General features: G+C 36.1%; 2 pseudogenes; one reads left to right on the forward strand and one right to left on the reverse strand.

The window, feature by feature from the left end:
- Positions 1-7,135: 7,135 nt before the first annotated feature.
- Positions 7,136-10,791, reverse strand: LOC147277519 (uncharacterized; annotated as a pseudogene).
- Positions 10,792-23,375: 12,584 nt separating this feature from the next.
- Positions 23,376-24,304, forward strand: LOC147277520 (putative disease resistance protein At1g50180 pseudogene; annotated as a pseudogene).
- Positions 24,305-24,317: the final 13 nt, after the last annotated feature.

Consider the following 24,317-nt stretch of genomic DNA (forward strand, 5'->3'; position numbering starts at 1 on the left):
AGTGGCGTGAAAATGATGAGAAGAAAGATCTGATCTGATTGATTCAGTGAAGGAACCAATTCATGTGCTGTGCACATGCATGTTTAGAAAAACAGAAATTGGGCTTTAAGAAACAAATCCCGAAATGGCCCACTGTCATTTAAGTGTTAACCACTGTACGTGAAGAACATTGTCCTTATGATCAGTGAATGACTAGTCAAATAGACACAAAATTGTTTTTGCGAAATGCATGAAGTGCAGTATACCTTAGATCTTTTTGCATTGCAACTTAATTCTTGATTTCTTCAACACAAGAGATCTTACCCTTAATTCTAGTCTAGAGCTTGTGAGTGAATAATTAAAAAATAAATACAATGGTTTTGACAAGGAAAAACCAGTATATCAAATCCTAGAAACTAACATCCCTGACCCTATTTCACAGTTTGAGAGCAGCTTTATTACTCGAAGCCAACCCATTGAATTGGAAGCATTCTCAAGGGTAGGATCGATCCTCCTCAACCGAAACACCTTTTTAACACATTTGCAAACATCCTTCTCAATCCCTAAAATATGTAAACACATTTAAATACATATGAACATAATTCTAATCACCTAGAATGCATGCAAAATCTCTCAGTCACATTACCTTTACTTTAGAGATTAAACATCGAATCATACCTTTCAAATTCGCTTTGATCCTAAACCTTGATCAACATATTTCATTTCACACTTCTCTTGATACAAGTACTTGATCTATTTTACTCAAAAGCTTTATCATAAATTAATGCTTACATAATAATGTGTTTTGTCTTAGGAAATTGCCAATTAAAAAATCTTACATTAGCACGAGGGACTCAGAGATGGACATAAGCCCACCCCATTTTTTTTTTTATAAAAAAAAAAAAAAAAATTATATGTATTAGTCTTGACCCAAATTACAACTTTCAGCCAATACCCAACTAGTTTCAGCCCAATACTTTATCTAATACCCAAACCTTATTAATTGACTTTTTTTCTTTTGGCCTTATTAATTGACTTATTTCTTTCCAATACCCCCACTAACCTAGACGCAAAAACAGATCTTTGCTTTAGAGTTTGGACAAGGTGTGACCACCTCAATGCATCCTCTGCATCTTTCCTCTCTTTTGTGCTTTTTGAATCACTCTTCTTTCCCTCTCAATCAGCGAGTCAATAATTGTAAGTGCTATCAACCTACCTCTGTCATTTGTTGTTCTTAATCACTCATCTTTTATAATATAATGAGTGGTGTTATTCCCACCCATTTGTAAAAAAAAAATTACAATTCTATTATTTTATGAAATTACTAAAAAAGACAAATGTAAATAAAAAATAAAAGAAAAGAAAACTATGGTTGCCATGGCAGCCTTAATTGAGAGTCTATCTGCCATGGCGGGTTGTACATTGGAGCCTCTACTTGATGGGGCAGTGGATTGATTTCAGTAGAATTATCATATGTTTCGAAAAGAGATTGCTTAACAAATTCATGGACTAGACATATATATATATATATATATTATACATTCATACAATAACTCTTCTATATATTTTTTATGATCGATAAACCTTTAACCATTAGGCACTTACCTGTGAGGCCGTTAGCATTTACCCACTTAAGCTAATATGTAATCGTGGAGAAATATGGAATGACCAATCGAATAAAACTTATTCATGGAGATCTTCCATCATATGAAACCTAACTATAGAGAAGGTGTTGTGATTGCAGCGCTGCCATCCTTGGTAGCTTTATTATTATTTTTCTTTTCACAATTAGGGTTGATTTGGGAGAGAATAGGGAAGACCAAGGGAAAGGGAAGAGGGCAATTTAGGAATAACAAGGGTGTAATAAGTAGATTAGCGATTTTTAAAAATTTGAAAGAGGGTGAAAAAATATGTTGGGTGGGAAAATAGGAACAAGGGGTGGGAATAGTGCCACTGTAATATAATTTTTTGTTTTTTTTTTCGGTTTCTTTTTTATCCAATATATTGTCTCACAACCACAAAGTGTTATTTGAGTTTCTCATTCACTCAACCCCAAAGTCTAAGTAAAAGGTAAATATTTATGTCCCCCTGACTAGTATATATTTTGTAGTTTATTAATGAGATTTACTTGTACCGTCGTGTTTTGTTTATATAAATTCATTTTAGATCAATGAAGTGTTTAACATGTTATGTGAATTTGGCAAATGTAATAAAATAAACAAGATTCAGCCGAAATTTCATAACAAAAATTTCACTAAGAAAAGTGAGAACTAGTTGGGAAGTCCAGCTCATCCCATTATAAAATCTTGGGTCTGTCTCTGGAGGGACTACTATCTGATTATCCTATAAAATAATAAAATAGGCTAACCTTTATTATATATAACACTTAAAATATAAGAAGCCCACTTTTTTTTTTCTGGTAAGTAGAGGTCCACCTTAGAAAACAAGCCTTAGTTACTTGAAACACCGTAAAAGAGGCATATTCTTTTAAGGACAGTACTTGGGTCACTCCCTGAAGATACCCCAAGGTCACCGCACCCCTCAAAATTGCAATTTTGATAATACCGGTGCATGATCGAAACCGTTCACTTTTTACATCACCTATTATAGATCATCTCTGTAAAAAACCAACTCAATCAGAAATCGTTTGGTTGTATAACTGTTGTCGATTAAATATAAAAAATTAACGGTTTAGTCAAAAAATCACTTTTAATAGGAAACCATCGTTACTTGCAATCATGAGTGAGAGGAAACGGGCGGGTCAACAATCATGTGCAGATGCGAGCCGGGTCGCCCATCCTACTGCTTGCAACATGTCGTTTCTGTCCCAGCCAATGAGATACAAATGACATCATAACTAAAGAGTAATGTGCTTAATTTATCATTTTTAGAACATATATTACATGAGGTGACACTTACTGTGTATTAACGACATCTCAATTAAGATGACATTAAGGCATCGATCAGCTCCCTCCTCATGTGGTCAATTAATTAGGATGGTAAAATAATGTGGTTGCAAAAGCATTGGTCTTGGTTATAAATCCTGATATGAACATATGGCTCCTTTACCTAATACGAACAGCAGGCAATTCCAAGAGCATCGATTCCCAACCAATCGAAGTAGGATGAAACTCAAGCAGGGCCAAGCTTTTTGGGAAACTACTAGGAAACTTACCAAAAAATTATACTACTACTACTTTTCTGTCACTTGTTTTTTAAGTGTGTGGGTTACCCAAGCTAGCTTTGCTTTCCAACAAGAATTAATTAGAATAGTCTCTTAATTACCACCACATCACCATGAGAGCCATTAGAATTTAATTAATGAGACATTAGACGTACTATTGAAGTGCTTGTACTGAGCCTCAATGGCTTAGTAAGAATTAAAGATGAAAATGAAAGATTTAAGCTTGGAATTTCCTCTAACAACTAGGAGAGAAATATTATTATGGGCAATGCTAGAGTGCCTTATTAGGGCACGTGCCCTAATGACATGAAATTTTCATGTCAATTAAATTATTTAATACATCTAATAATATATTTACCATATAAACTTTTAAAAAGACTAATATAACCTTGTTTAAAATTCTACAAAATACTAATTAAATTACAAAAAGTTTTCACAGCAAAATTAAAACCTCTACATATACGTTCATCATTTTCCCCCAATTTTAAAACCCTAAAAAGCTACTTAGTATATATTTCAATATTTATCTTTGCAAAACTTGAAAGTTGAGAAGATAACAACAATCTATGGGATAAAATAACCTAATAAATCAAAGAAAAACAAGGATTCTACTGCTTGAATAGAAAATCAAAGCATAACCATTTTTCCTAACTCTCGTACTCCATCAATATTAATCTAATAAGTAGCTATTGTCATTTACAACTGCAGAAGGAAACAAAACCGAGGTTGCCATGGTGAGTTGACCAAGTGACCAAGACCATAGATTGCATAACACGTATACACCATCAATATTGATCTAATAAGTAGCAGATGGATTCTACTGCTTGATTCAATTCTAAAGCTTCATTACGCTCTTAATCTTGGAAGCGTAGAGGGAGTAAATAACTGCCTGGCCTCAAATTGAATAGAAATGAATTACATAAACTTTAATGATCGAGTCTTTAACCATGTACTGTTCACTAGTTATAAAACTCAATCCCCACTCACCATTATTAATCCAGCTTGTAATTCAACCACAATAATTTCAGTTCTAAATATAATCCTGATCTACACAGAGATACAAATAAATAATTCTAGATAAGAGAATTTTATTCTTAAAGATAATAAATAAACATTGGATTCTTGAATAGAATAAACAAGTGTTAGATCATTTGAGAGAAGATTTAAACATTGGAGCCTTGGAGTTGGAGAACATTAATTCAAAGTTGTTGGAGAATTTCAACGTGTGTTGCAGATTATAGGTTGCAGGTTTTGAATCTTGGAGGAAGATAACAAATTAACAATGTAAAGTAAACTATAGCCATTAGATTTGGGATGGGTCACTACAAGAAAAAACGGTTTGGGAGAGGAACAAAATTCGTCGCCCAAAGTAGACGACGAAATGAGTTCGTCGAGCGTTTGGACGCCCAAGAGTTTGGGCGCCCTAAATTTCGTCGCCCAAAGACACCTAGGGCAACGAATTTTTTTCGTCTCCTAAAACATAATATTCGTCGCCCAAAGCATGTTTAGGCGACGAACAATTTCGTCGCCCAAAGATATCTTGGGCGACGAATAAAGATCTCCGTCGCCCAAAGCATGTTTGGGCGACGAAATTATCCATCGCCTAAACAAGATTTGGGAGAAGAATAACTAATTTCCTCGCCGGAACGTGCTTTGGGCGACGAACAAGTTCGTCTCCCAAAATAGGTTTGGGCGACGAATATTCTTGTTCCTCGCCCAAACAAGGTTTAAGAATTTCGTCGCCCAAACAGTCTTTGGGCAAGGAATAAGGGTGTTCGTCGCCCAAACCCTCTTTGGGGGACGAAATTGGCCGTCGCCCAACCATATTTTGGGCGAGGAACAAGGAGATTCGTCGCCCAAAGAAGGTTTGGGCGACGAACTTGTTCGTCGCCTAAATGTATTTTATTTAAAAAAAAATTTTTTATTTAAATTATATATATGAATTTAATATTTAAAAGAAAAATCTTTATTCAAAAACTATATAAAACAAAATTAATAAATTTATATATCCAAAATATCCATACAAAGTAAAAACAATTTAATTAATACTGTATACAAATATAATTAATACATACATACAAATAACTAATGGCCCCCTAGGTCAGTAGCATCATCGACACCGGTGGAGAAGTCTGGCATGCACTGGTCAATGTTGGGCGGCAGCACAAACCTAGGTACAATCCTCGCCAACTGGCCAAACATCTGCTGCATCTGCTGCACCTTACTCGTCTGCTCCGCATATGCCGCTCTCGATTCTTCTAGTAGACCCTTCAACAGCTGCACTTCAGTGGTCAGGTTAACTAATTCTGCAGATGGCTGAGATGAAGACCCGGCGCTGAGATCACGAACCCGACCCGCTCCCATTCCGCATATCTCCCTACCACGCCTAACACCCAGTGTCTCCATCATAATACGAAGACCGGTATCGTGATCGAGGATTGAAATCGACTCCAACGGAGTGTCCGGAGGGTACTGGCTAGCCACCTCCTCCAAATAACTCGCCTTCTTGGCGAGCATCTCAGCCTTCAAAATATTTTACACAAATTAGGAATTAGGAAATCAAATACAAATATTTAAAATTGTGAAATAAAACTAAAATATAAAAAACTAACGTGCTTCGCCTTGCCCTTGTCGTTGCCGGGTCGGGCATAAACATCCCCGTAGTTGTCGACCTCCGGAAATTGCGAACCAGCCTGAAAAAGAATGTAATGTTGACAAAAACTCAAACAATACTAAGGAATATATATATATATATATTAAATTAAATAATAGCGCACCTGACGATACGACTCCACCCGGTATGAAAAGGGCATGGAACCACCATGATGATCAATCCTTGAGGGCGCTTTCCGGTTCTGAAGATTGGCATTCGACTTCTTCTGTTAAATATTAAGAAATTGTAAATGCACATATTAGTGCATACACAATAAAGGAATAACATAAGAAAAAATAATTTTGAAGTCCTAAAATGATATAACATACCAAAAATTCCGGACTCTGAAAATGAGTGCACAACCACTGCCATTGATCAAGCCGAGCTGCCATCTCCGGAGGAGGGCTGGCCAATGCCTCAGCTGCCGATCCAAACATGTTATATTCTCTGTGCAGCTCGTGCTTCCATTGTGTGTAAACTTTTCTCAATAACTTCTCCATATACCTAGCTACATCCGGATCCTCCATCCGAATGTCATAGTTTACTTGAAAAAAATGCAATTATCAAATTGTTAGGAATGATCAAATTAATCATTTTGTATTAATCGAAATATACTCACAGAAATGGAGCCCATAATGCTCCTCTTGATGGCGTCATCAACATTTTCCCAACTGGGGAAAAGCATGGGGCATTCACCACGGATAATCGATCCGACAAAGGAAGCGAAAGTACTATGGACCTCCTTGCTCGGTCGTAGGTGATCTTGCTCAAGAACGATTCGAATCCTCTCGTTCGTCGTGCGAGTGATTCGGGACGCCTTCAACCCTCTACTTATCCCCCTCGTGGTTTTGGTACCTAGAAAAGCAAATATAACATATTAATTTCACAGTAATCTTATAACATCTAAATAAAATTAAACATAAACACAAGTGATGTGAAAACATTTTTCTTACTCTCTGATGATGAGGCAGTATGAGTGGATGATGCAACATTATCATATGCACCATAACGGTGACCACGTCGGGCCCTCCGTGCCGACTGAATCGCAAACCTAGTACTAAATGAGAGATCTAGGGGTATCGCTGGGGTCAATTCGCCCTGGGCTATGAGGTCGGGCTGTACTGCAGGGGAGGGCTGGGCTGCAGGGGCGGACATGGATGCTGAACTGGACCTCCGAGATCCACCCCTGTTCGAGATCAAACTCATCTGCACAATTCAATAAATATTTATATTAGTAAAAAAGAAAACTAAAGTAATAACTTACTAATCTGAATATATCATCATTATCACTTACTAATATGAATCACCATTATCAATTACTAATTTGAATCACCACTAGAAATACTCATTTCATCATCATCATCATCATCGATACCATCAACATCATCATCTTCATATTCATGTTCATCTTCATCTTCATCTTCATCTTCATCTTCATCATCATCATCATCGATGAAATCATTAACATCAATTCGGGGAAGTGGCCCAAGATCAATTGATAAGGCATCGATCTCAATTGGAGGAACGTCATGTATCTCGATTTGTTGTATGATAACATCATTGTTGTATGGATTGGGTATGGTCGAAGATGAATCCTCTTGATAGGCCACGTTATCCTGATTTTCTTTTTCTGGAATATCCCATATATTTCGATTCTGAATCATCTGAGCTACTTTCCAACCCACACCCGCCTTAGGGTCATCAAGATAACATACTGGTTTTGCCATTGTGGCAAGAATAAATTGATCATTCTCATACCATCGAGTGTTTGTGTTCACAGATATTAAGTCGTAATCGAGTTTAATATTGTTGTTCCTATTCGGGTCTGTATTAAACCAATGACACTTAAATAACACAACTTGAAAGCGATGCGAGTACAAGACTTGATGTACACTCGTCAGCTTGCCGTAGAAATCAACCGTGCCAGTCTCCAAGTTCTCTACACAAACCCCGCTATTTTGAGTGCTCAAGATGGCATTTCGTTCTACAGTTAAAAACTTGACTCCATTCATATTACATCCGGAAAACGTTTCAACCCATTGAATACCACTCGCCAAACTCATTAACTCCTTGTATAACGGCGAATTATCATCAGTCAGCTTTTCCATCTGTTAAAAGACAATGGAATTAATATATTACAAAAAATTTACAAACACATGAACGAACTGATCATTATTGTCAGTAATCACTTACATGTTCCTTAAACCATTTAGGAAACAATTCCCGATGCTTTTTTTGTACACGTTCCATGTCCCATCTTGGATAGTCGCGCTTCATTAGTTCTTCATGCTCAATGCATAAAGAGTCAACTTCATCGCAATTGTTGAGTATGAACCAATGAGCCACCTCCATATCGTGTTTCGAGAATTCAACAGTTGATTTAGGGGCTTCGCCAAATGGTCGTGTAATTTGAGAAAAGACAGAAAGTGTCTCATTTTTTTCACCACCGTCGTCGTTGCGTTGGGGGCGATTGAATGACGTCTCAACACTGTTGAGATACATTGCACAGTACGTGATAGATTCATTTGCAATGTATGCCTCTGCTATGGAGCCTTCGGGGAGTGCCCGGTTTCGGACGTACCTTTTGTAATTACCCAACATTCTGCAAATGTAAGTACATAGTGATAAAACTTTTATGAGTAACATAGAGCTGAACTTGGAGAATAGTAATGAAAAAGTTTAGGAATTGTTACCTTTCTATTGGGTACATCCACCGATAACTAACCGGCCCAGCAAGAATTGCCTCTTGCGGTAAATGTATCATCAAATGAATCATTATATCAAAAAAGGCCGGTGGAAATATTTGTTCAAATTTGCATAGGATGTACACAATCTCATCTTTCAATTTTGACATGTCCGACACGCGCAACGTCTTAGCGCAGATATGCTGAAAGAACCTTGATAACCCAACAATCGGTTCAACCACATCTTCGGGCAAAAATTTTCGAATACCCACCGGAAGCAGACGTTGCAATAAAACATGACAATCATGACTTTTCAAGCCCAAAATTTTTCCAGAGTCGATTTTCACATTTCGAGAGATATTGGCCGCGTATCCATCTGAAAATTTGACCGATGCAAGAAACTTTAAGAATTCTTTCTTATCCCTAGGCTTCACGGTATAAAATGGATGTTTCTTTATCATTTTATCACCCTTCTTCGTTAACCACAAATGTTTCCTGATGCCCATTTCTTGCAAATCTTGTCGAGCCTTAATTGTGTCCTTTGATTTTCCCTCAATGCCCAAAATTGTCCCCACCAAACTTTCGCACACGTTCTTCTCAATATGCATTACATCGAGATTGTGCCTGATTTTCAACTTGGACCAATACTCCAACTCGAAGAATATCGACTTGTTCGTCCAATTTAGATGTGCAGGTGACCTTGGCATATTTCGTTCTTTGTAAGAGGGATGTTTACCAATCCGGCCAAATTCTAAGTTATTCAACTGCCTCAAGATGTCATCACCAGATAATTCTTTAGGTTTCACGCCCATCTCCTTTTTTCCGTCAAAGGCCTCCTTACTGTGACGCCATTTATGATCCCCCAGCAACCATCTTCGGTGGCCCATATAACATACTTTACCACTATGCCAAGCGGAAGTTATATCTTTATTACAAGTAGGACATGCCATATAACCCTTAGTGCTCCAGCCTGATAGATTCCTTTAAGCTGGGAAATCATTTATTGTCCACATGACTGCCGCACGCAAGGAAAACATTGTTTCGGTGGACTTATCATATGTCGACACACCATTTTGCCACAATTCTTTCAGCTCATCAATCAACGGCTGCAAATATACATCGATCTCTTTGCCAGGGGATTGCGGTCCTGGAATTAATAGCGTCATAATTGTGAATTCTTTTTTCATGCATTTCCAGGGAGGCAAATTATAAGGAACCACCACCACTGGCCAAGTGCTGTGAGATGTGCTCATATTTCCGAATGGATTAAATCCATCAGTAGCAAGTCCTAATCTGACATTTCGTGGATCTGCTGCAAAATCCAGATATATCTTGTCAAATTCTTTCCATGCACTTCCGTCTGCAGGATGTGTCATCACATCATCCTCAACCCGCTTATCTTTGTGCCACCTCATGTCACTTGCAGTATGTGTCGACATGTACAATCGTTGCAATCTTGGCTTAAGTGGGAAATAACGCAACACCTTTTGCGGAATCTGTTTCTTTCTCTCTACAGACTTGTTCTTATATCTCGGTTCATTGCACACAGGGCATTTATCCTTCCCTTGGTGTTCTTTGTAAAACAATACACAATCATTCTTGCATGCATGAATCTTTTCATATCCCAAACCGAGATCTTTCAACACCTTATTCGCAAGATAATGGGTTTCAGGTATATGATTGTTCTTTGGAAGCATTCGTTTCAAAATTCTCATCAACTGATCATAACTTCGATTCGAATGTTGATTAAGTACTTTCCAATGCATTAACTCCACAACAGCAGTTAGCACTGAAAACTCTTCACAACCAGAGTACAATTCCCGCTGAGCTTGTTTCAACAATCTCTCGTACTTATCAAACTCTTCTCTTTGGACTTCGGGCAACCCATCCTCTTCATCCATATTATCGCTCTCTGTATCATCCTGACTGACCTTGTGATCAAGCGATGCATATGGATAAGCATCGTTTATTATGCCCATCACCTGGTCATTATCATCACCAACAGATTCAGTAGGCTGCAGAATTGTTTGAGCATCCGAGGAAGTCGAAGCATAAACTCTCGGTTCACCATGATACTACCATGTCGTATAGTTGTGTGACATCCCATATTTCACCAAATGAATTCTGACTTCACGCACTGTCTTCCATAAAGAGTTATTACAATTCCGGCACGGACACCTTATATTATTCTGAGCATTGACATGTTCCTGTGCAACTTGGATAAATAACTCGATCCCATACAAATATTCATCACTAACACGATTCGTATTACGTATCCACTGTCGGTCCATGATGCCTGTTTCCATATTACACGACAATTAGAAAACGATGCGTCACCCTTCTTCGTCTCCTTATACCTCCGGTAAGGGCCCTATCCCATTCGAGAATGCACATATGTGTCGTGGTTGTTGGCTCACACGACGTAGTTTCGATCTGGGAAAATTTCGGCAGCATCTCCCTATAGTTCTCCAAGTGCACGACGTAGATATTTAAAACAAATATCTAGTATGCACTCGAAGAACACATAAGGAGATGTTGCCGAAATTTTCTCAGATCAAAACCACATCACATGAACCGCTAACCACAACACATAATTGTGCACTCCCAAACTGTCCATGGGTAATTTGGACAATTCAAGAATCATATTGGAGCGCAGTCACGCCCAGCGCCCATGCGCGCGTCCAATAGACTCTCGAACGGGTCTAAGGTGAATTTAAATTTAGTGTACAAAGTTATCCACTGATAACTTCGCACGACTAGTTAAATGTACAAAGTTATCGATTGATAACTTCGCACAAGCGCTTCGTGCCACATGACCTCACCCAGTACTCGAGGAGTGCTGGACTATGTCATCGGAAATTTTGCAATTACAACTAAACTAAATGTAACATACAAACTAAACTATAATTAATCTAACAATATACATATAAGCATACAAACAAACTATTAAATTTTAGCATATAAAAACATACAAACTAATTAATCAATTTTATAATTAATTTTAACATACAAACTAATTCACTCAAAAATTTAATACAATTATATATGAAACATTAAATACTAAATCATACAAAAACTTAACTAAAAGATAGATTAAACACATACCTCACCAAAAATGCAATTGTCCTTCACAACAAATGCAACACTATATATCCTTCCTTTACCAAAAAAATAAATCATTGTCAAATATGAGCCCAACATCAATCTAAATTCAGATTTCACAACCAAACCACTAAATTAAAAAAACCCACAACATTAACTAATTACCACTAAAATCAGAAATTTCACAACCAATTTATGCAAAATCCACAACAAGTACAAAATCCACAATATTAGAAAACATAAAAAACAGAAAATACCATAAATTGAAAAAAAAAAAAAACAAAATACCTGTGTGGGGGGGGGGGGTGTTGAGCTGGTTTCGACTTTGGGGGGGTTTTGGGTGAGCTGGTTTCGGCTGGGGGGGGATGGGTTTCTGTGGGGGTGGGTTTTCGGGGGAGGGTGGGTTTCGGCGGGGGTGGATTTTCGGGGGAGGGGGTGGGTCTTCGATGGGGGGGGGGGGTTGGTTTCGGTGGGGGGGGTGGGTTTTCGGGGAGGGTGGGTTTTCGAGGGGGTGGGTTGCCGATGGGGGGGGGCTTTTGGGTTTCGGGGGAAAGAGGAGGGAGGACGACGGAGGAGGAGGGAAGGAGGACGGAGGAGTTGCGAGGGAGAGAGGCTTCGGGGGAAGGAAGAGCGAGTGAGAGGGAGTGAAGAGATCGAGTGGACTGTGAAGTGAACCAGAAGTGGATTAAAATTGAAAGACTTTGGGCGACGAACATGATTTCGTTGCCCAAAGTAACTTTAGGCGAGAAATTCAGGATTTCGTCGCCCAAAGTATCTTTGGGCGACGAAATACTTTGGGCGACGAAATCATGTTCGTCGCCCAAAGTCGTTGACTTTAGGGCACTGTTTTATCCTGCATAATTTCAGAATTTGGGCGACGCACCGTTCGTCGCCCAAAGTTGATTTTTTGTATTAATCGTTCATACGTTCGAGCTCCAATACCAAACTTCTAGATCTCCAATTGAACTAATATTTTAGAGGAATGATCTTTGAGTGACAAACTAATAAATGAACGGTTTGGATCGTTAAAAACACAATCGACATATAAGGTTCTACATATAAATCAGTGGATTTTACACTTAAATAATAAAATTCTATTAACTATTTCGTTCAAACCTTGTCGATTCAATAATTGTGAAGACAATAACGTCATTACAACAATCATAGTCATTCATCATCTATGTTCATACGCAAAGATCATCCCTGCAAAAAATCTCCTCAATCAGAGTTCATCTAGCCATTCGATTATGATTATAAAAACCATGATCTTTCATACACACTAAATGCTAAACCTAACTTCTACTTCTCTGATTGAGACAATTTTTTGTATGGATGATCTTTGAGTGGGGGACTAGCCAATGATCGGTTCGGATCGTTAAAAACATAATAGAAATCTGAGCTTCTACATATAAATACACTTGAAAAGTATAATTCTATTAACTTTTTCGTAGAAATTTTGGCGATTCAACAGTTTGTGAAGACTACAATGTGATTTCAACGATCGGAACCGTTCATTCTATTCGTTTATACTGGAAGATCATCCCTGCAAAAAATCGGCCAAATCGGAATTCATCTCATACTTCGATTCATATTAGAAAATTCATAATCGTTCATCAGTTCAACCACCGTTACCTAACTTCTACATCTCCGATTGAGCTAATTTTTTGCATGGATGATCCTTGAGTGGGGAATTAAAAAATGAATGGTTATGATCTTTGGAAATACAATCGTATCGTATGCTATTACATATATAAAATTATAAACAAAAAAGTATTCTTACTTTGGGCGAGGAACTACAAATTTCGTCTCCCAAAGTGATCTTGGGCGAGGAACTTATAAATTCGTCTCCCAAAACCACTTTGGGAGACGAAATGTGAAGTTCCTCGCCCAAACCATTATTACAAAACGATCATTTCTACATTCGAGCTCCGATACCAAATATTTACATCTCCAATTGACCTAATTTTCTGCAAGATTAATATTTGAGTGAGAAACTAATAAATGAACGGTTCGGATCATTGAAAACACAATCGACATATGAGGTTGTACATATACATGAACGGTTTTTGCACTTGAAGAATAAAATTCTATTAACTCTTTCGTTAAAACCTTGTAGCTTCAATAATTGTGAAGACCACAACGTGATTATCACGATCAGAGTCATTCATCATATATGTTCATACTCAAAGATCAACCCTGGAAAAAATCGGCTCAATCGGAGTTCATCTACCCGTTCGATGATTATTATAAGAATCAAGATCGTTCATACATCCTAAATGCCAAACCTAACTTCTACATCTTCAATTGAGATAATTTTTTGCATGGATGATCTTTGAGTGGGGCACTAAGGAATGATCGGTTCGGATCGTTAAAAACACAATACAAAAATGATCTTCTACATACAAATACACTTGAAGAGTATAATTCTATAGTTTTTTCGTTGAAACTTTGTCGATTCAAGAATTGTGAAGACTATACTGTAATTTCAACGATCAGAGCCGTTCATTTTATTCGTTTATACTCAAACATCATTCCTGCAAAAAATCGCCCAAATCGGAATTCATCTACTCCATTGATTAGTATTAGCAATTTCCTGATCGTTCATACATTCGAGCACCGTTACATAACTTTTACATCTCCAATAATCCTAATTTTTTGCAATGCTGATCTTTCAATGAGGAATTAAAAATTGAACGGTTCGGATCGTTGGAAACACGATCGCATTGTATGATTAACATACATATAATTGTACAAAAAAAAAAAGGGAATGACCCTTTGGGCGACGAACCAGATTTCGTCACCTAAAGTACTTTGGGCGAGGAATGTGCACATTCCTCGCCCAAAATGAGTTTGGGCGACGAAATAGTTTGTAACCCAAAGTATGTTTGGGCGACACATTTACGTTTTCCTCGCCCAAAGGAACTTTGGGCGACGAACATATATATCCCTCGCCCAATGTATTTCTCAATTAATTTTTTGTTGCGTGAGTTGAGGCGACGAGATCCGTTCGTCGCCCAAAGTAACTTTAGGCGAGGAACGTGTTATTCGTCGCCCAAACGTCCTTTGGGCGACGGACATGTTCGTCGCCCAAACCTCAATGACATTGAGCGACAAATTCTCTTGTTCGTCGCCCCAAGTTACTTTGGGCGAGGAATATATGTTCGTCGCCCAAATATGTTTTCTTGTAGTGGGTAAGATAGTCTTTCAATAAAAATGATATTAATTTGATTTTAAAAAATAGATGATGATGTGTATAATCACCAAAAAGAAAAAAAAATGATGTGTATTATTTTACTTTGCCACATAGAATTAGGGCACATGAATTTCATTCCACAATAGGGCACAAAATCTTTTCTCTATTATTATATATGTAACTAGTTATTCTGAGTCTTCTCTACTATTGTTATTCTAGAAGCTGTATATGGATAATGGCTACACACCTGAGCACAAAGATACTTTAATTTCATATATCAACATATTTATTTATTTTTCCAGTAGTACAGCCACCAACAGTCAAAAGTAACTTTGAAGTTAAAGACAAACAGTAAATAAAGTCAAAACAGATGACAGGCAAACGACAATTTTTTTTTTTTTTTGTGATCGAGAAGGCAAAGGCCATATTTAACATAAACCACTGAATGTGGACTATTTACATATAATAATAAAATAAAAAATCATGGTCTTTAGCGTCCCTGAAATAACAAGACTTTTATCTAGACAAGTTATGCATATATGTTTGTTATGCTGGATTGGGTCAAACTCAACTCGACTGAATTATATTAAATTGTAATAAATTACAATTGAATACTCACGAAATTTTAAGAACTCTTTTTTTTTTTTGGTCAAATAAAATTTTAAGAACTCTTTAATACGACTTAAGCAACAAATATTTTTTTAGATTTGTATCTCTTTACAATATAAGTTTAGTTCAATATAATACAATTAAGACTCCGTTTGGGATTGCCACTACTACAAAAAATGTAATATACAACCGATTTTATCCGTTGTGTAAATTGCCAAAATACTGTCGTCTAATCGACCGACGTCTATTGGGGTACCAATAGACAACGGGTAATATCCGTTGTCTTGTAAACATTAACACAATGGTTTTAATTTAAAACTGTTGTATATACATTCTAAAAAACCAATAATTTAGGAGATACCGTTGTTGTGTACTTATCTAGACATCAATTTTTATTTAAAGACCGATGTGTACTAATAGGCGAGATAACGGTTTCTATACCCTAATGCATGTATTTTACAACTGTTTTAAGTATAAACACGAGGTGAAATAGTCATTAAGACAACGGTTTATGTGTAATAACCGTTGTGTAAAATAACAATTTCAATTTGCTTTTAATGTATATAATGCTTTGGTATATCGGTTTCTATTGAAAACCGTTGTAGAACGACACTTTAAACAACGGTTTTAACCATATAAACGTTGTGCAAGATAATAATTTCAATTTGATTTTGATATATATAATGCTTTAGTACAACAGTTTGTTGAAAACCATTGTAGGATGACACTTAGTACAACTGGTTTTAACCATATTACTATTGTGTAAGATAATAATTTCAATTTGATTTTGATATATATAATGCTTTGGTACATTGGTTTTTATTGAAAACCAATGCAATACAGCACTTAGTTATAGTATACCAATGCACGCTCATGCTCAGAATTAAACCAAAAGATATTTCATAAATATAAGTAAGATTACATTACATGATAGGTTCCATAAGTGTGATCAGTTGTACAAAAAATACATTCAGTCAAACTAGCTTAAAAGAAGAGGCACAAAAAAAAAAAAAAAAAACCTAGTTTAACATAACACATTTACTTCCTTTCAATTTGACCCCCCTAAGTCACAAGCATATGCGTCCATATCTGCCAGCTTCTTACTGCCAACTACAATAAAAAAAAAAAGCTAATAGGATACCAATGCAATGCAAAGCAATAGGCAAGTCATATGCAAGCTCTATATAGAAGAATTGAAAACACTATTATAATCCTTGATAATTTTGTATATTTACACATTGATATCTTCTTGAGTATAAGTGTTATCCTTTCTCCTCCCCATACCTTTTTAAGTAGCTTCCCTAACTCTAAAGCTCTAAGAAAACTAACAAAGTTTCTGTAAAAGAGCACAAACACACACAAAGTCACATTTAGATAAACTTTAGAGAAATTTTAAAAAGATACAAATATTCACTTATTTGGTCAAGTAAGAGAGTTTTGAAAGAAGGAAAATCCACTAACTTTTTGTATCTTGACCAAATATTGTTGGGTCTATGCATTTTTTTCATTGTTGGGTTTCTCATTTGCAGATAAGTGAATATTTTTATCTTTTTGAAATTTCTGTAAATGATCATCACTACAAAGTCTATGCACAAATCATGTTTGGTCCATTTTTCTAGTACCCAACTTATTATTTGAATAATCATGCAAGCTTTAAAATTTCATTCTGATCCAGCATTCAATCCCAAAAGAAATTAGAATACAAAGCTAGGATTGAGGTCCAGACCTCACCCTTGAAGACCGGACCTCCAATAAGATTGGATTTAGAAATTTAGGTTTGAGGTCCGGACCTCACCCTTGAGGATTGGACCTCCAGTAAGATTGGTGTTTGAGACCTAGGCTTGAGGTCCGGACCTCCAGCGGCGAACTCAGTTTTATGTCAGCATGAAGCTGAGCAACCAAGACTAAACAAAAGGAAACAACATTTTGAACAACCAAAATACTGATTCAACCATAAATTCCACCAAATATGGAAAAAGCAAAAATTTGAAAAAAAAAAAAAAAAGAGGAAGAGACTTACTTGCTGAAGAAGATCTTGTTCACTTGAATAAGGAAACCTATGGTGGCTAAGTTTCTCTTCAAATCATCCGGAGAAGCCTGTCTGATCTTGTCCCAACCTTGACCTTTTCTCTCATAGTCAATCTTGCAGTTCAAAAAGGAAAGTAACAATTGAGAAAAGTAATTTATGTTAGTCCCCTCAGCTTGGTAGTTTGGCTGCCAAGTGCAGTGCTGGTCCACTTCCGACTGTGAAATATGCAACGCTATATGGACAGAGTAATGCACAATGACAATCGTATAAACTCAAAACAATTGAAAATGAAAGTAATCACAACCAAATTCTACAAATACTAACAAAAAAAATTATATAAGACAAAAACATCAAAATCTCAAAATCAGATTTTAGATTAAAAACATCATAGTGCTCATTTGAAATTATATCAATATTTAACATTAAAAAGGATCTGACCTGTGTTTGAGCCAAATCCAAATCTATATATGTGCAAGTGAACTGAAATAACTATATATACTTGATAAGTCATTTATATATCATATAAATGTACTCTTTTTACTTAGATATTGGATGCAAAAGTTGATTGTTTTACAAAGATCTTCACATATTTCAGCTTTTGTATTTTCAGGAGCTCTAAAATGTAAAAGATGGATAAATTGCGTTTTACTTGGGAATTTTTGGATGAAACCACTTGGAGATGAAAGCTAAGAGTTTAAAGAACGTTGTGTCCAATTTCCAGAGTCATTGGATCAGCCAATCGTTCAAAACAAGCTGTCAAAGTCGAGTTATGAATTATTCGGGCAGACTGGAGCTATTGGGCTTGAGGACGGTTTTAGCCAAGCTTATGAGCTTTTTCTTGGAAAATGTTTGTCATCAAAGTTGTAGCTGACATCAAGACCTTTTCAACGCCATCTTACACGTCCAATTTGGTGAATATTAAGGCCTCCAAAAGCCCAGAATCGGATTCCCTACTGTAACCCGCAAGAAATTAGGAAAGCTGATTAGAACTTTCTATTTTTAGTTTCCTATGTAGTTGCGTTTTTATGGGCTGCCTTTTTCCTTGTAAGTTAAGTAATTTGAGGTTTATTAGGACTAGGAAAAGGGGGAAAGACTCTATATAAAGCATAGCTCAGGTCAGATTAAAGGACGGATCGTTACACGAAAAAGGGGGGACTGACTGAGGCGTGTGCGTGCATCTCTTTATTGCTGGGTTTTCTCTTCCATTCTTATGCTATTACTCGGGTTTTTAATTATGTTCATGTGTAACTAAACCTCAAGCTAGGGCAAGGCTACACCCTAGCAGGATGATATAGCAACTTTATTTTTATTTATCCATTAATATGATTCTTGGTTTGAACTTTTAATTGTTGTGATTATACTGGTTATATGCCTGATGCTTGATCACCATGATAGTATATGACTAAGTTATATGATGCAAAGTTGAGTGAATGCCACACTGATTTTGATGTATGCCTCTTGCAATTAAAAGGTGTAATTACTTAGGGTAAATACCATGCTATAAGAATTACATGATTGTTTTGGTTACCTGAGTTCATTGTCCTCTGCGTGTTTATATCTAGCCTAAATACCATAGGGAGATTGCATGTTGAAGGAATTATTCTAGCCTAAATGCCATAGGAAGAATAAATAAAGGATAACCAATCTTCAAACTGGAATTGCCTTTTAATGGATGAATGTTATATGTGTTATATTGGAAAGCTTGTGGTGGATGCCTAGCCTTAGTCCTTTATTTCTTTGATTTTACCAATTTATAATCCTTCTAAATCTTCTTTTTAAAATTAGTTTTTTTTATTTATTTTATTCTTGTTATTGCGTTAAATTCTTAAATAATCTCAAAGCATAATTCACAATTTTCTTGTTTTACAAGTTCAGTACTTGGAGCATCTTCTCAATTGATTTCAGTCCTCGTGGGAATGACCTCGTATTTACCTTTGCTATACTAATAATAGCCTTGTTCTATTGCGAGTATATGTAGTGTTTTAACCTCTGTTTTGCAGGTGGTTAAAATTCTATCAATACTCTACTTAGAGGACTTAAAAAAAATTATATAATCTTATCACCCTTCAAAATTTTGACTGATTAAAAAATGCAAGAGATATAAATGAAGAAGTTGTGAAAAAATGACAATCACCTAACTAGAGTTTAAAGCATATATGGAACAAATTATTGTAACTGGAGTTCAATTTTTCCTTCTATCTAATTGTATGTTCATCATGTTTCATTTTCCTTCTACATGAATCCTCGAAGGAAATGCTACAATAATTATTAATTTGATCCAATACCTAGTCTAAACATATACACCTATAAGCCTACACAATTAAGAGTGACAAACAAATTTATATTCATGTATAATCTATTCCAAAAGAAAAGCACCTTCAACATAAAGGAGAATTATAAATACATTATGACAGGAGAAGATAAAACATAAATTTTATTAGACTTTTTTTTGTTGTCCTATCAAAGCATGCATCATTTGGTACAATAAACACATACCAATTGATTGTGAATTTTCTAACTACAAGTTGTTGAAAGAACAGCTACAATAACCTTAGCATCAACCTCATCCTGTAAAGGAACCATGGTAAAATGAGTAAAGCAGTTAGACATATCATATAGGCATATATACATGCAAACATGAGGATAATGAACCTGTCTGAAATCCATTAGAGGATAGATCAAACATATCATATAGACATATCAATATCCATAACTGCAGGGAAGAAATAAAATCAATCGTGTTTTGGGTCAAAATCTTATCATGAACAACAATTTCATATGTGCAAACATATTACAAAGATTGTTACAACATTGAACCTGTCTGAAATTCATTAGAGGATAGATCCTATGTTGACGGAAGAAAATTTCTAGCTGCAGCATTCACAAGTATGTCAGCCTACCAAAATGCTGGAAAGTTGATTTCGCCACTCTTTTTGCATCTTCCTTCGGAACATCCCCCTCAAAGCCAACAACTTGAAACAAAGGAAACAAAGGAAACAAAAAAAGATAGAAAAACATAATATCTTGAGCTATATATATACGGATCCTTCAAGTAAATTTAGTAAGCCAATATCAAACATGTTTAGAGTAGAAAGAAAGAGTCATATATATGCTAATCTAATAGAATACATCAAAAATATTCCAAGAGAAATAAATTATGGCTCACACACACACACATACACACACATATATATATATATATATATCATAAACTAACAGTTGCTACATACAACTTGTTTACTGGATTTCCAAAAATCAAACTAATGCCAAAAAAGATAGAACATGTAAAGCATTTTACCTTCCAGCCTCCAGTATATAAATAATATATTTTCATCCTTTGAGAACCGGACTTGAGAGAAAAATGCTTTGGGTCATATATGGAGTTATGATCAAGGCCGGTCAAATGAAGGAAAAAGGAATGCTGACTTACATGTGTAATCCCACCTTCATGGCCATGTAATACATATAAGAATTTCATATTGTATTCTCTATATATTGCAGTAGTCTTGCTGTAAGAACCTATAGCTAGCATTCTAGTATGGGTTGGACAAAAGGTCATTGCAGACAAGTTTATACCTGTTCACAATAAACATGATGAGGGATGCGCACTTGCAGTATTTCTTTTATTATATCATCAAAGCAGCTATTTAGAGAGCTAAACTAACAACATGTACCAATATGGTCTTCTTTATTTCTTTGAAGTGTCGAATATTGTTCAATAACCTTGTGAAGATATGCAACATTTTTTTTTTCTAGAGAGGAGTTCTAATTGAAGAAATAGAAACAAAAAGCAAAAAGAAAAAAGTAAAAACATAATAATTAAAGAAAACCCCAAATTACAAACCCTAACACTAATTTTCAATAAATCTGAGGAAATACAGATAGAGAGAAAGAGGGAGAAGGAGAGGGAGAGGGAGAGAGAGAGAATATACCTTCAAGCAACAACAAGCTTGGCTCTTCTCCAACTGGAACCCGACCAACAACGTCCACAACGAGCCTTGAATTTATCTTCTCTAACAACGAGCTTTACTCTTCTCGTCGTTGGGCGTGATATTTCTGGATCTGGGTTTGAGCAACTCGAAGTGGCGACCGTCGTTCGACCCAACCTCGACCACGATTCAAGTAGTGCCGATGATGTCGCCGGCGGTGGAGAGAGAAGGGGAGAACTGATTTTGGGTTTTGATGAGATCGAGAGAGAGATAGAAAGGTGCGATGGGAGCTATTTTGGTCTTCCAGATCTGATAAGATCTCATCCAAATCTTGTATAGATCCTTCTATGAGATCTAAGACTAGAGAGAGAGAGAGAGAGAGAGAGAGAGTTGAGGTGAGATTGAGCTGGTGAGAAGAACCATGGCAGCTCGGTGTGTCTAAAGGGCTTTGACCTTCTTTGACTTAAGGCGCGATATGAATGTTTCATTAATTCATTAACGCGTGCCTCCGGTTTTTCCCAAATACGGACACCCGCAAATTCTTTATTTTTGTGTAACTTGTCAAACACAACGGTTTTTGTCTAATACTATTGTATTTAATAATTTAGAAAAATTCATAAGACCAAATATCATTGGATATTATACCTTCATATAACGATTTTTTAAAAACTGTTGTGTGGTAAATTAAGATAACGGAAAAAATACAAACCGTTATCTATTGACCATTGTCTATTTACATTATTGTAGTAGTGTGCTGTGTAGGATTCAAAAGATATTGTGGATGACAATTCTCAATCATCCACAGCAGTTTTGGTGTTTGGTAAAAAAATAAAAAAGTGTTTTGCCCCACAATTCTCAACTCCCTACAACAAAAATAGAAAGCGGATTTGTAGGTGCTTTGAAAGCTGCAGTGAATCACAGCAACAAAGAAAATTTTATTTTTCCCATAGTACCCTCATTGATTTTTGAAAATCACATCTTAAATTAAAAAATAGGTCAATTGTTAATCATATTTAATATTGTGAACATTAATTATGATATTTTATTTGTACAATTAAAATTATAATATACCCAAAAAAATAATAAGCATATTTATTTAATAATGTTGTTCTTTGAAAAATTAATACTAATACAAATTTGTAGCCAAAAATTTAAAAAATATTTTATTTTTACCAAATAAATAAGTGAAAGACACATTCAGCATCATGTCCATTTTAGTCATCATAAACAGCCACAACAGTTTTACATTACAATTTACCAAACATCTTCATACTGCTTTTTGTACTCACAGTACTTTTGAAAATATAGTTTACTAAACACTCAACTGCTTTACTTCACATTTGACTTTACTTCACAACTGTTTTTTCTTACAGCAATCTCAAACTAAGCCTTAAGTATATATAATCCAATTCAGTTCAATACAAGAGTGTTTTACTTTTAGAATTTGTTGATGTTAAAGTTTAAAAAACTACTGAGGTGATAATAGGCCACTCTTTTTACCAAAAAAAAAAAAAAAAATATTGGGAAAAAAACTAAAAAACAAATATATATCGGTGGACTAGCACTTGAACCAATTGTGATATACAACAAGACTCTGCTTCCAGTAGCATTTGATCATAGTTTTCAAATTATGGTGGGCTACTTTTCTATAGCTTCACATTCATAGCTTGTTAGCCGTATATCAATTAGTTTAGTTTTAAAAGTGGGATGCCAAAATGTGTGGTACAAATATCTTATCCAAACTTCAAACTCTGTTCATATGCACAATATTGCTAAATAATTTATCAACATTTCTCTTCTAGATAGCTTTGATTACTCCTCATTTCCGCAGCCACACACATCTCTCTCTCTCTCTCTCTCTCTCTCTCTCTCTTCTCTGAATCATACATAAACGAATAGAATGTTGCTTCACTCAATCACTGCTAATAAGCTCTCAATCTCTCATATCATCAATCTGATCGAACATTAAATCTGGTTTACTTGTTTCCCTTTCGGATCGAGAAGAAAATTAATATGGCGGAGGCTGTTGTTTCATATGTGGTCGAAAGGGTTGGAGACTTGCTCACTCAGGAGGCCACATCCTTGTACGGAGTCAGAGGCCAAGTTGAGCGTGCACGGACCGAGCTACGATTCATGCAGGCCTTAAAGATGCAGATGCAAAGCAGAAAGACGATGCAAGAGTACGCATTTGGGTTGCCGAAATTAGAGATGCTGCTTATGATTTGGAGGATGTCATTGCAACTTATGTCGTAAAAGTGGAATCCGAGAGGAAAGGAGGTATGAAGAATGTTCTGAAAAGATATGGTCGCATCTTCAAAGAAGGACTTCATCTACACAAGATTGGGTCAGAAATTGGGAACATTACAACCAAACTGTCGAATTTGAGGTCCAGTTTGCAAACTTATGGCATAAGGATGGAGATTAGGGAGACTGGAGGTCCCAGTACATCCTTGCATTTGTCTGAGAGGCAACAGCTACTGAGGCGAACTTTTTCTCATGTTATTGAACATGATGTTGTTGGGTTAGAAGACTCAGCAAACGAAGTGATTATGCATTTGGTGAAAGATGAAAATTGCCCCCGAGTTGTTTCTATATGGGGGATGGGTGGTTTGGGGAAGACCACTCTTGCAAAACAAGTGTATCATCACAAAGAAGTGAGACATTATTTTGATTGTTTTGCTTGGGTATGTATTTCTCAACAATATCAACTAAGAAATGTTTGGAAGACAATTTTAGTTAAACTTATTTCTGCAACCAACGAGCAAAGAGAAGAACTTGCAAAACTAGAGAATGATGAAATAGCCAAGAGAATTTATCACTTCCAAATAGGAAGGTTCTTGATGACATTTGGAGCATCGAGACGTGGGACATTCAAAAAGCTGCATTTCCAAACGGAGAAACCAAGAGCAAAATATTACTTAATTTGTGCTGACGTGGAGTAAAGTGAGAAAGAGG

This window comes from Dryas octopetala, chromosome 8, assembly GCF_963921425.1.
Source record: "Dryas octopetala chromosome 8, drDryOcto1.1, whole genome shotgun sequence".
Lineage (NCBI taxonomy): Eukaryota > Viridiplantae > Streptophyta > Magnoliopsida > Rosales > Rosaceae > Dryas > Dryas octopetala.